The sequence below is a fragment of the Aotus nancymaae genome, unplaced genomic scaffold (genome assembly GCF_030222135.1).
Source record: "Aotus nancymaae isolate 86718 unplaced genomic scaffold, 86718_ANA_hifiasm-v0.15.2.pri h1tg000077l, whole genome shotgun sequence".
Taxonomy (NCBI): domain Eukaryota; kingdom Metazoa; phylum Chordata; class Mammalia; order Primates; family Aotidae; genus Aotus; species Aotus nancymaae.
In genome coordinates, this window is record NW_026988492.1 from 20,338,811 (window position 1) to 20,357,559 (window position 18,749).

The window sequence follows — 18,749 nt, forward strand, 5'->3', positions numbered from 1 at the left end:
CGCGCTCGCTCTCTCCCCCCACCCCCCACCCGCCCCCCGCCTTAGGCACCTCAGTCCCACGCTGTCTGAATCCACCCGGGGAGATTGGAAAGGACGTGGCTTTAGGCAGGCTGGGTGGGCTTTTTTAAAACCATTTTTTGGAGGTGACAGGGGAGCCCCTTCCTGGGGGTGCAGGACAGGGCGTTGCAGACAAGGGTGGCGGGGCCGGCCGCGGTCGCCGCTGCCCGGGGCTGCTAAGATGAATTGCTTTTTACGTTCCAAATGGCTGCAGCAAGTTTGATGCAGAGAAAACGAACGCTGGGAAGGGGAGGAAAACAGAAGGGAACCCTCCTTTAGTACGTGCTCACTTAAAATTGGCTAAATGCGTTGCTTCTATATTGGAGGCAGCTGCTCAAATGTTGGTGCACGTTGAATTCGGAAAAGATTCCCCGGTGCCGCACGGAGAGAGAGCTGTGTGGGTTGCCTGTGTGTAACGAGAGACTCGGTGCCTTTTTCTCCAGTACCCTGTGAGCAGAGTAACTGCTCGTAGATTCAGGCGTATTCTGCGAAATTTCCAAGGGGTGGCTGTGCTAATAATAGCTCTGGCGGCGGCTTCTTAATAGACATCCTCATTCTGAACGAGGCAGCCATGCCAGCCCCCCGGGATGTGCAGCTTGCTGAGACGTGAGAACCAATGCCCGCAAAGGACTCCCTGACCCCACCATGAATGGATGCGGCGGCTCTGGCTCCCGTATGAATGGAGCATCCCGATGGAGACGCTGCTACTGCTGTTTCTGGCTTCTTTCAGTTGGAATCCTCACAGATAGTGATGAAAGCGGTTGCTTGGAAAACCTAGATAGGCACATTTCTAAGTCTGAGCTGGTCGGTGGTGACAGCCAGTTCTATTGGGATTGGATGTGCCTTGACCTGATTCAGGGTTCAGCCGCTGGTACCCCCCTTCCACCTCCGAATCCGTAAGTCGTCCTTTTCCACCAGCATGACTGATCCGTGGGAAAGCACCGCTCAGAGAACCCGGGACAAACTGCTGACTTCATCCTGGGAAGCCACTGCTGACACTGGGGAAAGTACCTTAGGAACTGGATACAGTAATGTGTCACTTTGACTTCATGAAACTTAGCTGTGTATGCCTCGTCCTTCAAATGTGCAGCAAAGTGCTTTTGCATGGAGTGGAGGCGAGGGTGGGCAGCAGTGAGGGGAGAGGAAGACACATTTCATTATTTTGTTTTCGGTCTTTAAATTGCATCAAGCCCATTCATAGCATTAAGCCCCATTTATGTTGAAATGTGACTTGGATAGGGCCAGAAGCCCAAAGTCTCAAATCAACAGAAATCTGATTTGGTTCTCAAAGTGTTACACTTGTCTCTTGCAACCTAGAAGGTCAGGAGATGAGCCAATTTGTACGTTGTACTCTGTTGGATCCATTCTGTTGCAAAGGATGTTTGAGTTTATTTAGGGTGCAGCAGGAATATGGGTCCTGTGGCAAATAGATTTGAATCCACTTGGTCCCGAGAAGTTAAAAAGCTACAATTAATTGAATTAGAGGCAATATTTGGACTCGCTTTGAAATTAACACTAGATTGTCCAGCCAATGAATACAATGTTTCCTCCAGATAAGTTGGAGAGAAGTAATGACTGGTGCTTAACGTTGTGTGGGTAGAAGTAATATTTTAGGGGGAAAAATAAAGGGGAATTAAATTCATTAAAGGGGAATTGTTTTAGTAGAAATGAGGATCAGAAAATCTCTCCACCTTCTTTTGTTCTGACCAAGTGTGATCTGCCACTGCTATTGCTATATTGTTTTTGGCATTTGTCTTGAACTAATTTTATTAATAAGACTTGTTATTTATGGCACAGGGTCTCTTTGTAATTTGTAGACATTGTATCAAGTCCCCTGATAGCCTGGCAGGTGGCTGGCGCCATTAGCATGATCCTGTCATTGGGGAAACTGAGAGCCCTTGAGGTTCAGTGAGTTGCTGATTTCATAATCCATGAAAACAGTGTCCCAGATGCACACCACCCTTGATTTTATTGTCACAGCAAAGTTACAGCCTGAGGTCAAAGGAAAAGACACAAAATGAGTCCTTGTTTGGTTCTGGAACTTGGAAGAAGAGCTCTCTAGAATAGCAGACACGCAAGAGACACCAAGGAAAGAGCTCTTGAGTCAGCCTTAAGGAGTGGATGCAAAAAGTGGGATTGGTTTGTTATGTGAAAGAAAAGGATGAGGAAGGTTCAGGAGGTCTCATATTGAGGGGACTTGCCAGGCTACCTTTGTCTTTAAGTAAGTGTCGGGCGAGACCACCATCAAAGATCATTACTGACTTTACTGCCTAAATATACCACTTGTGTTCACATTGTTTATGTTTGCATGCACACGGGTGTGTAGCATGCTTGTAGTTCATGTGTCCTGCAAGCCATATACTTACCCCTTACAAGACGTGGGTTTAGCCTGACGCATCACACTGAATGAAACTGTAATGGAGCAATTTACAATCTGAAGCTTTGTTCTTAGATAGTTTTGCATATTTTAAAAAAAGGAACAGTATACATTTTGGAGAATTCCTAGTGCAGTATGTCAAAATGAGAACTAGACATGCTAACAGTTAACTAGCTTATGAAGTTCTTTTAAACTACTCTCCATGGAGTATTAGAACGTCTCAGTCTGGGGTCAGCAGTGACTTATTCATACGTCATATTTTTTGGATAGCACCTGATGTGAGGATAACACTTGTGGCAGAAATTCTCTTTTTTGGTTTATTTGTTGTGAAAAATCTCAGCATCATAGAAGCAATTTCTGGGGCCTCATAGGAGGGCAATAGGGTAATGACCTTCTAATGATTCTTCTGTCTAAACCCTAAAAATTATATTCCTCTTGAGCTAAAACAGGAGCTCTCTTACCTTAACAGGATCAGCAGGTAACTCAGGCCCATGTGCCCTCATGACCTCCCCAGGACACTGCATTTTTATGCATTCACCCCACCTTGCCCATTTCTGATACTGCGCTGTCCACTGCTCTCTAGAAATGGAGTCATGAAAGGAGGGCCGGGCGCGGTGGCTCAGGCCTGTAATCCCAGCACTTTGGGAGGCCGAGGCGGGTGGATCACGAGGTCAAGAGATCAAGACCATCCTAGTCAACAAGGTGAAACCCCGTCTCTACTAAAAATACAAAAATCAACTGGGCATGGTGGCACACGCCTGTAGTCCCAGCTACTCGGGAGGCTGAGGCAGGAGAATTGCTTGAACCCAGGAGACGGAGGTTGCGGTGAGCCGAGATCGCGCCATTGCACTCCAGCCTGAGTAACAAGAGCGAAACTCTGTCTCAAAAAAAGAAAAAGAAAAAGAAAGAAATATCATGAAAGGAACAACAACAACAACAAAGAGATGTTGGGGACGGGCGCCATGGCTTACGTCTGTAATCCCAGAACTTTGGGAGGTTGAAGCGGGCCAATCACCTGAGCCAGGAGTTCGAGACCAGCCTGGTCCAACATGGTGAAACGCTGTCTCTACTAAAAATACAAAAGTTAGCCAGATATGGTGGCGGGCATCTGTAATCCCAGCTACTCGGGAGGCTGAGGCAGAAGAATTGCTTGAACCAAGGAGGCGGAGGCTGCAGTGAGCCAAGATTGCACCATTATACTCCAGTTTGGGTGGCAGAGTGAAACTCCAACTCAAAAAAAAAAAAAAAGATGTTGGATGTCTCTGAAAAGTTAGGCATTGACGTGAGAAAAGGAAGCAAAGGGATCATCACATCAGTTGTGGAGGGTATGTAGATATTTTGATTTTTCCTACAATGGCAAAATCAGAGTCAGAAAATTAGGGAAAGTGGCTGCTAAAAATCTGATCTCGTGGGGAAAGGTGTGCTGGATTTTCTCTTGAGGTGTTTATTCCAGCCGTAAGCAGACTGAAGTATAGCAGTAGTATTTTCCATTGTTTCGTTTCAGAATATTTCATCTCCAGAGCTGATACAGTAGTTCTTGGAACTTTGGGCTTCAGAGTCATGATGGCACACAAAGGCCAGACGGTCTCACCGCTCTCTTCTGCAAGAAGTTTTCCGCATCAGCATAAATCCAGCTTATCAAAACTTCTCTCCACAGCAGTTTCATTTTAGCTCCCTAAATCCATCAGCTGCCACCCTTTCCTTTGTCCCATGGAATCAGCACATCTTTCTCTTGTAAGGAATAATTTAGATACACCCTTACATTGCAAGTAACCAGCTCTATGCAATGCCTATTGAATAATGCCAATAGGCATTATTTAGGGGGCCAATGCTTATTTAGGGGGCCTGTGTGTGTGTGTGTATGTGTGTTCAGTTCTTAACTATATCATTGGAAATTGGGCATTTTCTCCCCAAAGATAAACAGTCTTCCTCTTCCACTTAAAGGTGGAGATCACTGCTAAGAATAAAAGCCACGATTGTTGGAAAGTGATAGAGGACTGTGGGGGATCTGGTTCAGTTCAGTGGGCTTATTACTACCAAATAATCAAGAAGAAATGAGTGGTGGTCTCAGTTTGAACCAAATGAGTAACCTCACTACAGACGTACAAGCATAACTAACTCTCATTCAGAGAAGTAGCTTGTAGGATATAGCTTGTTAGGAAGTACGATCTCTATGCTGTGGGGAGTTTTCTGGCTTTTTGTTTTAAAGGTGGATCTCCGGCCAGGCACGGTGCTCACACCTGTAATCCCAGCAGTTTGGGAGGCTGATGTGGGTGGATCACGAGGTCAGGACTTCAAGACAAGTCTGACGAACATAGTGAAACCCCGTCTCTATAAAAATTGGCCGGGTGTGGTAGCATGCACCTGTAATCCCAGCTACTCAGGAGGCTGGGGCAGGGGAATTGCTTGAACCCTGGAGGTGGAGGTTGCAGTAAGCCGAAATCACCACCACTGTACTCCAGCCTGGGCAACAGAGTGAGAGTCCGTCTAAAAAAAAACAAAACAAAAGAGGATGCTGGCCACTGAATGATGCAATAGAAGAAGAAACTTGTTGTGTGTGGTCAAGAGCATTGGTACACGCTTACCCTTTGCCCCAGACTCTGACTTACATTCACATGTTCCTTGCTCCTGTCTTCCTTTTTTTTTTTTTTTTTTTTTTTTTTTTGAGACAGAGTCTCACTTTGTTGCCAGGCTGGAGTGCAGTGTCACGATCTCACCTCACTGCAACCTCTGCCTCCCAGTTTCAAGCAATTCTCCTGCCTCAGCCTCCTGAGTAGCTGGGACTACAGGCGCGTGCCATCACACCCAACTAATTTTTGTATTTTTAGTAGAGACAGGGTTTCACTATATTGGCCAGGATGGTCTTGATCTCTTGACCTCATGATGTTGCTGTCTTCTTAGCCACTATTTGCCAATCCATGGCTACTGCATACATTTTGTTTGCAGACACTCACTACATTAACCTTCTGTGCATGTTAAGCACTCTCCAGACCCTGGTTGTATAAGCAAATCACCAAGTGAATGTTTCAGACCACACCCCAACATGGATCTGCTTAGACTTCAGAAACCTGAGAAGCCAGCCAAGCATGGTGGTATGTACCTGTAGTCCCAGCTACTCCAAGAGGCTAAAATGGGAGGATTGCTTGAGCACAAAAGTTGGAGGCTGCAGTGAGTTACGATCGCACCATTGCACTCTAGCCTGGGCAACAGAGGGAGACCCTGTCTCTAAAAAATAAAAAGAAAGAAAAAAAAGAAATCTGGAAAACCCCGGTGGTCTAAACACCCCAGCAGTGTTCGGCCTCTGCTGCCCAGGCTGTAGTGTAATGGTGCAATGGTAGCACTCTGTAGCCTCCAACTCTTGGGCTCAAGCAATCCTCCTGTTTTAGCCTCCTAGAGTAGCTGAGACCACAGGCACATGCCACCATGCTTGGCTGGTTTTTCAGGTTTCTGAAGTCCAAACAGATCCAGTGTTGCTTGTTAGGCCCTCCTGTGTCTACACTCTTCTGCGTTTATACTGTGGGGTGGCTTCTCTTCCTCAGTTAGCAATACATTACCAACCTTAAAGCCTGGACTCCTGGTCCTAATGCAAAATATCAAACGTCATAATGGTGCTTTTCACTTCAAAGCCAAAACCTCTCCTGGCACACTTGAAGTTATCACTCCACAATTTCCTGTGGGATTAGCCTGTTCTTTGGTAAGGTAGCTTTCTTTGCAGGGCTTTTGCCTTTCTTCGCCCTTGCTGTATGAGGAAAGCATGAAAAAAAAAAAAACAGCATGTAATGGGGAATTAGATTGATAATGCATGACAGGGAATGGAAATAATAATCGGCGAGTTGCCAGGCTGTGCCATTCATAACCATAAAATGCACAATTACACTCTCGCCACATGCCTGGGAAGAAGTATATAGATGTGACAAACCCAAACTAGGAAGCCAGACAGTGTGAGGTCCTCCAGAGCTAGGCGACATACCTACCAATAGCCGGGAGTCTAGCGTTGGCTTGTCCATCTCCCTGCTCCCACTGGCCACCCCCGATACATATCTGATATTTATTTCTCTGTTGCTCAGAGAGAGAGCAGAAGAGAGGGGAGGGTGATGAGGACATGAAGCAGACACTGAGTGCAGCACAATGGGGAGCAGTGTTCGGCCTCCTCAATCCCCTTTTATGGGGCTGCTTGAGTGTTTTGTAACAGAGGAACTACAGAGTGACCAGCAGCACAGATGTAGCCTGCAGGTCTTGGCAGGAGGGGAGAAGCATATACAGAAGGCAGTTGAAGCAAGGGCTGCTGTTAGCAAGAGCTGCAGCCATGGGCTGCCCAGCACAGTCAATGCCTGGTGCAGTCTACAAACCACGTGCATGGGTGATCTGGGGATTATCCAGCCAATCAAATGTTTTAGAGATACGGTGCTTTAGGAATGAAAGGGGGTATCTAGATAGTTTTTGCAAATGAGGAAAAGCACACAGGCATTGAGGGACCTCGCCCTGGTCTCAGCTGCTGTACCAAGGCTGGAGTCCCTGCCACCTGACACGGATCTACGTGGTGCAACCTGGGATGGCAAACAGAGGGGAGGGTGGCGCCATCTCGCCCTGGGTTTGGTCATCTAACTCTGCTGCTGCTTATGTGGCCTTGGGTGAATTACTGAATCTCTCTGAGACTTGGTTGTTTTATTTATAAGTAACATTCAGAGGAGCAAATTAGTTAATATTTGCAAAGCATCTGACTCTCAAAAGGTATGGGAGACTCTTTTCTGGAGAGATGGGATCTTGCTGTGTTTCCTAGGCTAGTCTCAAACTCCTGGCCTCAAATAAGCCTCCTGCCTTGGCCTCCCAAACCCTGGGATTACAGGCATGAGCTACTGCATTTGGCCAGGAGACTGTTCTAGAATAAGAGATTTTGTCTTTGTATTTCCCCCTCCCCAGTCTGGCTTACTTATATTACTGGAAGGCTCAAGGATGCTAACTTTGGGGGGGGATTTGAACCCTCGAAGAAGGCAGCTGGCTGTGGAAGTGGAGATGCTACTGAAATCAATAATGCGTCCTCACTTATAAAACTGAAATGAATTTTATAGACAGAAAGTGGTATAAGTGGACAGATGTTAGCCCTGATATTTCATAAGTGTCACTTAGCCTTTCAGAAAGGGTTCTGCAGATGAACGCATGACCCTAGACCTTCTTACCTTGTTAGAAACAGAAAGGGTTTGTGAAGAATGGCAGGTGGCAGGATGTCATAGAGTCTTCTAGCTGTGGAAAGGGATTGGGTCTATCACTGGGAGCTCATCTGCTACATCTGGGTCTCCACGGAGTCCTGGAACATTACGGTAGAGAAGGTTGGTTGTGGGAGGGGAAAGAAGAAAGGACAGATGACTTTGCCTCTGACCTAATGTATTATATCACCAATTCTAAGAATTTCTAAAATCCTTTAATTTTCTTTTTTTTCCTCGAGATAAAGTCTTGCTCTGTGACGTGATCTTGGCTCACTGCAACCTCTGCCTCCTGAGTTCAAGCGGTTCTCCTGCCTCAGCCTCCCAAGTAGCTGGGATTACAGGCGTGCCGCACCACGCCCGGTTAATTTTTTGTATTTTTAGTAGAGACAGGGTTTCACCATGTTGGCCAGGCTAATCTTGAACTCCTAACCTAGTGATCCACCTGCCTCAGCTTCCCAAAGTGCTGGGATTGTAGGCGTGAGCCCCCACGCTTGACAATTCTCTTTCAAAAATGATCAGATAGAGTTTTATTTTGAAAAAAAAACTAGAAAAGATACAAGAATTACCAAGATAAGGTCAATGAATGGCAGTTCCATCCTTTTCTGAACAAAAAAGGCAACACTGTAATCACTCCATAATGTTCTTTGGCTACTTCCCATTTATTGCCATTAATGAGGGAGATTTTCAACTACTATTTATTTATTATATTCCACCCAACTCATTAATGCAACAAGTTAATGGCAGAAATAAGCCTAGATCATGAGCATACGGGATGCCTTTTGCCTTTTGGAGTTTTTTTTTTTTTTTTTTTTTCTTTTCCATTGCATCAACCACTCAAGCATGGTGAATATACTGGGATAGTTTCCTTGTGATACGAGAAGTCACCGTGTCAATTTGTGTAATATTCATCAAAAAAATTGTGAGCACTTAATAACCTTCTAAATGTTAAATAAAATCAGAATGAGAGATCATCTGTCTTCTGGAGACTGATTAAACAGGCACACACAGGCAACAGAAGAAAGACATTAAGCAAATGTGCAAACGGGGAGAGTATTTATAGAACGTTATATCTGCATCCAAGCCTAGGATATATTTTCGGTGAGCCCTAAGGGACAGCTTATGGCCATCTTTTGCCTAGACAGGGTGGAGTGTGTCTGTCATTTGATGGAGAAATTATAAGCTGGTATTTGTTTGTGGTTCCTTCCTTACTTTATTGTGGAAAATACGGCTTTTGTCATCCACAACAATTTAGTTTGTTTGCCTTCCTGTTCCTACAGTTGTAAATTAGTCAATATTTTGTGTTATTTCCATGCAGAGATCTGCGACTTCCAAGTGGGAGAGGTATCCAAATACTCAGAGAATACTATTCAAAAACACAGTGCTTTGTTTCTTTATTTCTTTGAGACGAAGTCTCGCTTTTTAACCCAGGCTGGAGTGCAGTGGCGCGATCTTGGCTCATCGCAACCTCCGCCTCCCAGGTTCAAGCGATTCTCCTGCCTCAGCCTCCCAAGTAGCTGGTATTACAGGCATGCACCCCTGCACCCGGCTAACTTTTTTGTATTTTTAGTAGAGACAGGGTTTCACCGTGTTGGCCAGGCTAGTCTTGAACTCCGGACCTCAGGTGATCCGCCTGCCTTGGCCTCCCAAAGTGCTGGGATTACAGGCGTGAGACACCCTGCCAGGCCAGCACTTTGTTTCTTAAGCAGCTAGATCCTCCTTTGCTTTTTGCCAATGAAACTGACCCCAATCCTAGAGAACTGACAAAACTTAACTAAAAAATTTCATAAACTGGCTGGGCGCAGTGGCTCACGCCTGTAATCCCAGCACTTTGCGGGGCTTGAGGCCCACCCAAAGAGGATCACTTGCGGTCAGGAGTTCGAGATAAGCCTGGTCAACATGGTAAAACCCCGTCTCTATAAAATATACAAAAATTCGCCGGGTGTGGTGACATTCACCCATTGTCTAAGCTACTCAGGAGACTGAGGTGGGAGGATCGCTTGAGTCCAGAAGGCAGAGGTTGCAGTGAGCTGTGATAGTGACACTGCACTACTGCCTGGGTGACAGAGCATGTGTCGCAAGAAAAAAAAAAAAGGCATAAACTCTAAGTTTTATACTGTGGCTTTTTTGGTTTTGTATTGGATGTAGATAAAAGCCAATATGCGAGCATTCGTCATTTGTAGGAAAGATGGGATGGAGGAGCTCAAGTGCCGTGGCTTGCCCTGCTGGCTGGGCAGTGAGGACGAAGAGGACACATGGCATCGGCCCTGTGCCTTCCCAGCAGACCTTTCCTGAAGGGGCCTGTCTGTCCATCTGGCTTTGAAATGGCTGATTCTGGGTTTGGCTACTTACCAGTGTTCCCTAAGTACTATTCCCCAAAGCAGCCTCGCGGGGTAGGATTCCAGAGCTCACAAATGCTTTGCTGTTTCCCTTTGTGATTACTGGTCACACCTGTGGTTTTCTCATTACTCCCCTTCCTCTTCCTCCAAGGCTCAGACCTCATTGTCCCGTGATGTGACTCACCAGGCCGGCCTCCAGCTTCCTCTTTCGGCATTGCTAGGAGTCAGCTCTTCTGCAGCTAATCTTTCCAATCAAATTTCTCCAGTGCCTCGTCCATACATTGTCTTCCCACATTCTTTTAGGGTGAGGTGCTCGCTGCCATTGTCACAGTTTAGGGGCTCTCTTTCTTGAGTCATTGTAAAATCATCACAGCTTATCTTTTTGCCAGCTTCCTATGCCCCCGCCACATCCACAGCCCCCACCCCTGCACCTGCATTCTCTGTAGACCACAGTCCTTAACATGGAACAAAAGGCCTATCACAATCTAGGGCCTTCTTCTTTTTTTTTTTTTTTTGTTTGAAACAGAATCTCGCTCTGTCACCCAGGCTGGAGTACAGTGGTGCAATCACTGCAACCTCCACCTACTGGGTTCAAGAGATTCTCCTGCCTCAGCCTCCCAAGTAGCTGGGACTACAGGTGCCTGGGACTACAGGTGTCTGCCACCATGCCTGGCTAATTTTTGTATCTTTTTTTAATAGAGACAGGGTTTCACCATATTGGCCAGGCTGGTCTTGAAATCCTGACCTTGTGATCTGCCCGCCTTAGCCTCCTAAAGTGCTGGAATTACAGGTGTGAGCCACCACACCCAGCCTCTATGGGCTTCTTATTTCTTAAACATCTTACGTTAACCATCACACACAAGCATGCACACACACACACTCACACACACACACACACACACACACACACACACACACCCTTGCCTCTCCCCAACCATATTTGACTTCATCTGGACTTCAGCCTTTGCAATTGCTCCCTTCACATTGCCATGCCCCTCCCATTCCTTTCCTGCCTGGAACACTCCTGCTCATTCTTTACTCCAAGTGTCCAGTGTTCCCTGCTCCTATTCCTCCAAGCAGAGGCGAGTTCTCCTCCTCTATTCTCCTGAAGCATCCATGCTAGAAGGCAGTCCCAGTTTGATCCCAGGGACAGGAACGACCTGTTCACATGCCTCCCGCCATCACTTTTTAGGGTTCTGACCATATCTTCTTCATCGTTGATTACACAGCACTCAGTGTTATCCCTGGCATTTGGCAGGTGCTCAGAAATGTAACTGAGAACCTCATGTCACCTTGTGATTTCTCCTTTCTTGACTTGTAGATCATTTGCATAGATCTGTAGGGACTGTTTCCTACTCCAGCCAAGGGTCCCTACCTGTGGTCAGCTCTTCTCTCTGCTAGGCAGCTCTGCCTTCTCTCTTTGCCTGTTTCAATGTCAAAAGGGAAGAGAATAAGGATAGTGTGACACCTCTCTTTCTCTCTCTGGCCCATTCTTGCTCTGTCACTCAAACTGGAGTGCAGTGGTGCAATCATAGCTCAGTGCAGCCTCGAACTCCTGGGCTTAAGTGATCCTCCCATCTCAGCCTCCCCAGTATCTGGAACTACACGCATATACCACCATGCCCAAATAATTTTTTTTTTTGAGGTGGGGTTCTCACTAGGTTGTCCAGGCTGACCTTGAACTCTGACCTCAAGTGATCCTTCCACTTCAGCCTCTCAAAGCTCTGGGATTACAGGTCTGAGCCACCACACCCAGCTCTCTTTTTTTTTTCTATGGAAGTGCTATCCTGGCAAACCCCAGCTGGCAAATGATGGAAAGTATTTGAGTGTCACAAGTTCATTCATTCGTGCACACACCCAGTTATTCAGTCATCCAACACATACCTATTGGTATGCCTTGTACGTTCCAGGAATGTGGCAGTGAGAAAAACCAACCCAGTCTTGCCCCTGGGGAGCTTGTGTTCGAAGGGGAAGGGGCAGACAGTCCACATGATCGATAAGTAAATGACAGAGGATGCTAGAAGCTGGCAATTGCTACAAAGAAAAATGATGCAGAGGAAGGGAAGTGTGATAAGTTGCTCTTTGAAACGCAGGGGTCTTGTAGACCCCTAGGAAAGGTAGTCACTGGGCAGAGACTGAAAGGATATGAGGAGGTGAGCCAGGTGGGCGTCAGGAGGTGGGGAGCATTCCAAGCAGAGGACGGAGTTCATCAGAGGCACTGAGGCAGGAGTGTGGCAGGGAACAAGAGGGGTTCGGTGTCACAGAGCCGTGTGGTACAGGGTGAGGACTGGTGGGAGTCACATGGGCCTTTAAGGCTCTACCCTGGGGGGCAGTGTGGAGCTGGGGAGCCCCTGGTCCCACAGAAGCCATGCAGGGATGGTTTGGGTGCCATGTGGGGTGAGACTGCAAGCTGGGAAGAGTTGGAAGCACATTTGCAAGAATCCAGATAAGTGCTGGTGATGATGAAGATGATGGTGAAAAATGTTCAGGTTCTGGATATTTTGAAGACAAAACCAACAGGATTTTCTGGGGGTTTGATGTAGGATATGTGATAAAGGGAAGAGTACTGGATTTGGGACCAAAAGGGCAGAAAGTGGAGATGACAAGGCAGAGCTACCATTACCGGGGAGGGGAAGCTGTGGTTGGGGGAAACTGAGATCAGAATTCCATCTGGGACTCGCTGAGCTTGGGATGTTTAACAGGGCTCCAAGTGAGGTGTGCAGAGGGCAGTTTTGTGCATAATTCTTCGCAAACCAGGGTCAGGAGACACCACAGTGGAGACACAGAGTTGAAGCTCACCCACGTACAAATGATATTTAAAGCACGGAAGACCGCCAGCTCCAGGGTTCAGTACTGAGTATGACAGCATCTGTAAAAATATGTAAGCACCAGGCTTCAAATAAAAAGAATATAACCTATGAAAAATGGCTAGGCGTGGTGGCTCACACCGGTAATCCCGGCAACTCAGGAGGCTAGGATGGGAGAATCGCTTGAGGCCAGGAGTTTGAGACCAGCCTGGGTCACATAGTGAGACCTAATCTCTACAAAAAGAAGGAGGAGAAGGAAAAGGAGAAGGGAGGAGGGAGAAAGAGGAGGAGGAGGAAGAAGAGAAAGGAGGAGGAGGAGGAAGGAGGAGGAGAAGAGGAGGAAGAAGAGCAGGAGGAGGAGGAGGAAGAGGAGGAGGAGGAAGGGGAAGAAGAAGAAGAAAAGAATTCCTCAATGTGAAGAATTCTGTTGAGATGTGCTATTGTACAAATTGAACCCTCAATGTCATGCTCCTGATGGTCTCTTTTTGATAATGTGACACAAATTTCTCTCTCTTATTTTATTTTATTTATTTTGCGGGGGATGTGGTATTACCCTGTTGCCCAGGGTGGAGTAAGTGGTGTCATCATGGCTCACTGTAGATTCCAACTCCTGGGCTCAAGCGATTCTCCCAACTCAGCTTCCTGAGTACTAGGGACTATAGGCACATGCCACCAAGCCTGGCTAATTTTTTTTTCTTTTTCTTTTTCTTTTTCTTTTTGAGACGGAGTCTCGCTCTTATTGCCCAGGCTGGAGTGCAATGGCACAATCTCAGCTCATTGCAACCTCAGCCTCCCGAGTAGCTGACATTACAGGCGCCCACTACCACACCCAGCTAATTTTTTTTTTTTTTTGAAACGGAGTTTCGCTCTTGTTACCCAGGCTGGAGTGCAATGCCGCGATCTCGGCTCACCGCAACCTCTGCCTCGTGGGTTCAGGCAATTCTCCTGCCTCAGCCTCCTGAGTAGCTGGGATTACAGGCACGTGCCACCATGCCCAGCTAATTTTTTGTATTTTTAGTAGAGACGGGGTTTCACTATGCTGGTCAGGCTAGTCTCGAACTCCTGACCTCAGGCGATCCATCCGCCTCTGCCTCCCAAAGTTCTGGGATTACAGGCGTGAACCAGCTAATTTTTAAAAAAGTTTCTTTTGGAGAGATGGGGTCTTGCTATGTTGCCTAGGCTGGTTTCGAACTCCAGCCCAAAGCACTGGGGATTACAGGCGTGAGCCACCACACCTGGCTAATTTTTGTATTTTTTTTTTTTAGAGATGGGTCTCACTGTGTTGTCCAGACTGGTCAGTCTCAGCCTCACAAAGTGTGAACTCTCATATTTAAATTGATTTATTATATCGTTGACGTACAATAAACTATACATATTTAAAATATACTTTTGGGTGTCTTAATATATGATTATACCAGGGAAACCATCACCACAATCAGGAATTGTGACCCTGTACTTTTAGTTAATAATTTGTGTGATGCTCAGGGCTAGACACGAGGAAGGATATCATCTTTCTGTCCTGATTTAAAATTCTGGCTTTCCCTATACCATTATCACTAGACACAAGGAAGGATATCATCTTTCTGTACCGATTTAAAATTCTGGCTTTCCCTATACCATTATCTAGTTACAGACCCACTCCCTGCTCTTTTCTTTCTTATTTATTTATTTATTTTTTTGAGATGGAGTCTCACTCTGTCCCCCAGGTTGGAGTTGGAGTGCAGTGGCATGATCTCAGCTCACTGCAACCTCCACCTCCTGGGTTCAAGTGATTCTCCTACCTCAGCCTCTCCAGTAGTTAGCTGGGATTACAGGCATTCACCATCATGCCCAGCTAATTTTTGTATTTTTAGTAGAGCCGAGGTTTCGCCATGCTGGCCAGGCTGGTCTCGAACTCCTGACCTTAGGTGATCTCCCTGCCTCGGCCTCCCAAAGTGCTGGGATTACAGGCTTGAGCCACCATACCCGGCCTTATTTCCAGGTCTTTTCTGAAGGTTATACTGGAAATACACTGCAGCTTGGTTACTGAAGGACTTGGTGTGACATGGTAAGCTGCTTGCTACCAGTGTCACTGGTTAAACCAGAAAGAAGCAAAGATCAGGAGTCCAGCCAGCTTTTAATCAGCTCAGATTCAGGCAGAAACATCTTTCTCCTTCCTTCTTTCATGGAAACAGCCCAAACACTAGGCTCCATTTCAGCCTTTTTTTTTTTTTTTTTTTTTTTTTTTTTGCTACAAGTAGTCAACACAGTAATTACCTCCTGCTGAAAGCTTTGAGAAATTGTTCTGTGTCCAATTAGAATTTTTGATTTGACTAACAGATACAACATAACGTCTTTATTTCTGTAACTGCTCACTAATGATATGCACCCTGGATATATTTAGAACTCTCATTCGCCAGGCCCATCGCATTGTGTGGGACAGCATTTCCACCAAGAGGCTTGATGAGGAAGGGGGTGCCTTTTTGGGTTTGGGTGCCCTCTCCCTCGCCCTTTCCACCCCTCTCTGGCCTGACCCTCCATGCCCAGGCTTACATAAAGAGCAGCTCTAGGACTTGTCCCCTCCAGGGAGCTGCTGCCACCAGACCAGGTGCCCAGGGCAGATCTCCATGAAGTGTCTGGGATGGTTCGTGGGGCGGCCAGCCAGTGTCAAAACCTCTCCCAAGAAGAATGGAAGGAGGGATCTGCCAGCACAGCTCATGCAAGAGCAAGAAGTCCCTGCCAGCAACATTCCAGCAGAACTCTTTCCAGAGTACTTGGTTACGTAAACAGAAAGGCGGCAGCCTCCAGCCCAGATGGACTGCCCTACGTGGATGTCAAAGTCGCTGTGGAAACCTCCCCCCATGGAAGCACTACGGGTCCCCAAGCTCTCCCTGCAGCTCTGCGTTGGGATGAAGAGGGTTGGAGACTTCCTTTCGACCTCCTGGAGCTGGGACCCCCGTGTAGGACTCATGTTTCTCCAGTTCTGAGTGACCCTGTTTCTCAGATGTGTCTTGCTGTGATGCCATTAGAAGTTGGGTCTGATTTAAGGGTGTTGCTGGAGTCAGCTGTCAGAGTGGGGTGCTTCCCACTAAATGTGGCAGGACCTGGCATCTGAGCATGTGGCCTTTGGACTCAGGCACTTAAGACAGGGGCGCTTTGTACCCATTGCAGCTTTTGCAAATCAGGTGGCCCAGCAGGTCATACCAACTTCATAGATGGCCGTTTTCCCACTGTGTGTCAAGAGCCACCAAAGACCCAAGGGTGGAATTTGGAAAACTTGCAGATGGTCTAGAATACTATTTTCTGCCCCACACCTCCCTGGGAGGCAGTGGAGAGTACAACCATAGTAATACACAAAGAATATTGTTTATGAGGAAGGGAGCTCGTTCCCCAACTCTTATCTATGTGGCTTCACCCACCACGGAGGGCAGATCCAAATGGATTCTGCTTGTCACATACGTATGTGAATGACAAAGAATGCACATGTTCCTGAGACTGGCTTTTGGGGCATGTTTCTACAGAATGGGCAAATTAAAACATACTTCACTGAGTGCATATTAAGTTGTATAGTACCTATATTACATAATTGCCCTTGAAATTCTGCATATAACAATACATGCTATTTAAATCTATGTTTATTATTCATATAAAATATTTCTTGTGTGCCTATTATGGCAGTCACATCATTCTACTTTAATCACACATATTATCATTTTAATATCAATAAAACGTTTACAACTGTGAAAACTTATTGTGTAATAAGACCCATGGTTGTAAATAATACTATCTCCTTCCATTGATCACAATATAAGCAAATTTTTTTAAAAATTTCATTTAAAATGACAGATTAAATTGGACACTGAAACAAAGTCGGCAAATTCATGTTACCGGGACAATGTTATAAGGTTCTAAGTTACGGAGCCTTTGTATTCTCTACCAATGAATTACGGAACGTGAATTCTCTACCAAACCAGCAACAGATGCTATAACTCTTCTGCACAGCATTACGTTTTAAATAGAGGATGTTTGATCGCACATTTATACAAGAGAAATTGGTAGGATCAAAAAGTAGAAAAATGTGTTTGTGCCTATCAGTCTGTACTGAAATGTTTGTAAGCCTTCTGAAGCATTGAGTGAATGTAAAAATTTGTTTCATCAAACTGCATGTAGTATTATAGCCAGAAACATTACAAGTAAATACATCAGCTATCAGAATGAGTATATTTTCTTGGAACTCTGTTTCTTGCTGTGCCTATATATCCATGTCTTATACATCACAGTTTACTGGAGAGGGAGGGAAGGGATCTCAGAGTCTGTCTGTCCCTGAGTTCTGTAATCCTTTCTACAGCTTCCCTTGCTAATGTCTCTGGTCCCTTCCTGATAACTTGCAATGATAATGGGGCAATCCATTCCATTTTGAACAATGATGCTTGTTCGGAGGTTCTTCCTTCTATTGAATTTGAATGTGTCCTCTGGAATTTCCACTCATTGGTTCTATTTTTTGCCCACGAAAGCAAAGTTAACCTGCCTTCACTTTATACACATCAGATTAGCAAGTCCCCTAAACTCCCAATCGGGTAAGCCCAGGACAGTCCCAGTTTATACATGATCTCTCTATATAATCAATAACAGCATTCACTCAATGGCCAGTAGATTGTATGCTCACACTACCACTAGTGGCCATGGATGCAGCTTTTTCAGCAGTCCCGGCAAGTCCTGGTTTCTGGACCTTCACCTGGTCTGGTTACCCTTCTTTGGTCTTTCTCCAGTTTCTTTCACTTTTTCTGTAAAATACGGCACCCAGAATTGAACACAGATTTCCAGAAGTGGTATAACCACAGCAGAATGCAGGGCGCCTCTCAATTCCCTTATTCCGATCCTGTGCTTCTAGCACGTGCACGAAGAGCAGGACACAAAACCGTAAGAGCAGCGTGACCCCGACTTTTACATTTCGAAGCTTCCATCCGAACCTCTTTGCCATCTGTAAATCTGACATGCTCGCCTTCTGTGTCCGTTCACAAATCGCTGGGGGGAAATACATGGATTGAGGAAGACAGGTTGTACTTTCATATCACTTTGCAGTCCAAGTGTTTGTAGATCTTGCCGTTGCAACCCTGTCTCCAGACTCCCTCATTTTGGTCTCACGATGAAATTGACTTGAAAACAGTGCTCAGCGGCTATTTCTTATTTCAAGCGATTTAGCCATCCTCACTCAGACGATTGGTTCCCCCTTCTTTGCTTTCATAAAGACGGCGGCCAGCTGTAATTCTCACTGCTGCCTCCTCATCCGCCACTCTGTCCTTCAGCTCATTACCTGGGTGACGTTTCCAGAACATTCTATGTTCTCTCCCATTTCGTCCCTTCTTACCTCACGTTGCTGTGTTCCGCAGCTATCACTTCCTCCCTGGGGTATTGATGGTTCCACCAGGTGTGAGTTATGGTGTCTCCCCAGTCCCATTCCATAGTGTCTTATACCCACCCCTGCAGTCACACCGATCACTCTGCAACTGCCTGTTAACTTGGGTGTTTTCTCTACGGGACATAAAATTCCTTAAGTATAGGAACAAAATGACATTCATTATTATATATCTAACAAGATACCTGGCACGTAATGAAGATGCCATAAGCACTTGAGTGAACACATTGTGGTGAACATTACTGTGCGTAATTCTTTATTCTATTTCTCTTGTTTCAATGGGGAGAATTCCTAGAAGAGAAATGACAGAGCCAAATGATCTGCACTTTTAAGCTGTTTGCATTCTATTTCCTGGAAGGCCTTAGTGGTCTTCTAATTAAGTTGTAATTATCTACTAATTAAACAATTTTATCTTTAATATAGTAATTCCCATTTTAGTTGTTACAATGCCTTCCTGAAATGTACATTAACTTTTTACTTTTGCTTATGGGGCCTTGTGGAGTATAATTTATTTTTTAGTATCATTTGTATGGTAGTCAAACTATAATTTTTTCCCTCATTGCTTTTAGGCTT

At 45.8% G+C, this 18,749-nt stretch overlaps 1 protein-coding gene across 10 annotated transcripts in view; it reads left to right on the forward strand.

The window, feature by feature from the left end:
* FRMD4A (FERM domain containing 4A) overlaps positions 1 to 18,749 on the forward strand; it is a 679,421-nt gene that overhangs the window by 436,326 nt on the left and 224,346 nt on the right. The gene's annotated exons all lie outside the window — the stretch shown is intronic.